This window comes from Crocodylus siamensis, chromosome 2 (genome assembly GCF_052110815.1).
Source record: "Crocodylus siamensis isolate JL-2025a chromosome 2, ASM5211081v1, whole genome shotgun sequence".
Lineage (NCBI taxonomy): Eukaryota > Metazoa > Chordata > Crocodylia > Crocodylidae > Crocodylus > Crocodylus siamensis.
The window spans coordinates 24,934,882-24,936,337 of record NC_143396.1 but is presented as its reverse complement, the minus strand read 5'-3'; positions in this window follow the sequence as shown (position 1 = coordinate 24,936,337).

Genomic DNA, 1,456 nt, shown 5'->3' with positions numbered 1-1,456 from the left:
CACAGGACCTCTTTTGAAAGAATGAAAGAAAACACTGATTTCAAATCTCTCTCTCTCTAAAGAAAATACTCTGAATCTGAGCTGCGGCTTTCTAAGCTAATTACAGCACTGTACTATGTTGTCACAGTCAAGTTCTATTAATGATGTATGATTGTTGCAAAATCTGGAAAACATAAAGTTCAGTTAAATTCTGATGCAGAATCTATTGAAGCCAATGTGATTCATTAATTTCAATTTATCAGTCCCTGATGAGGATTACAGGGTGGCATTGCACTGTAGTGCTATGGATACTGCTTACTTTTCTATTGTGTAGTGATGTTATAAGGAAAGAGTGCTCAAAGAGAGCATAAGACTTGATCTAGTATGAAGGGTTGAATGCCTTTTGAATGCAGCTGAATTTTATTGTGTTCTAGTTTTCACTTTGAGGTGTAAACTTTTTGCCTGGGTGCTTACAGCAAGATGGAGACGCATTGTTCAAATCTTAGCGTACCTCTGGTGTAAAGAATTGTAAACTGAGGTTGTGCAAACTATCATACAACTATGCAAACTAGTTTCAATAGGAAGATGATTACATAATTGCAAATCTGTTAGTTAGATGATCACATCCTTTGTATTTTATTGGACATCGTATGACAATTACTCTCTTCTGGAGTTGCTTTGAAACTTTAAATACATTTTGACTTTTACAATCTCTCTTTGTTTAGTTTATAGAACTGGATTTGGAATCTCTAAAATGAGGAAATCTTTTTTGCTCTTAAGTTAGAATTTTTTTCTGAAATTTTTTTTTATTGTATCTTTATGGTGCCAAATGGATAGACTGCTTTTTGCAAGCATTTCGTGTGGAAGCTGTAGGAAGTGTGAACAACAGCGGACATTCTAATGTTGGTTATCACGAGCTTGGGTGCATCTACATGTCACTGTGGGGCGATGGTGCTATAGCATGGGCAGCTACTGCACTGGGTGCATGGCACACAGTTAGATTTCACTGCTGTACTTGGGGGGGGGGGGGTGCGCTGCTACAGTGATGTAGCTAGTGTTCATGTGTAGATTCAAACCAGGTTGGCTGTATGGTAAGAGCGCATTGCTATGTCACCATAGGGCAACATGTAGATGTGCCCTTTCAGTAATACAGCTTAAGATACCTATTTAGAGAAAATAAAGTTTTGATTCTCATACATGGGAGTTTTTAAGGCACCTTATACTGGGCAATCTAAGGGAAGTAATATGAGAGGCTTACAATAAAATACTCACAAGCCATAATCATACAGCATTCAACTTGTTTTCACATGGATAATCTCCAAAAGCAGAAGTAACTTGATTTCAAATGCTTGTTTTCATGTATGTTCATCAATATAATTTTTTCCCCTTTACTCTGCAACAGGGGGCAGAAATGCAACTTGCCAAAGCTCTGCTTGCCACTGAAGATCTACTTTCTGCTAAAAGCACAGACCATCTG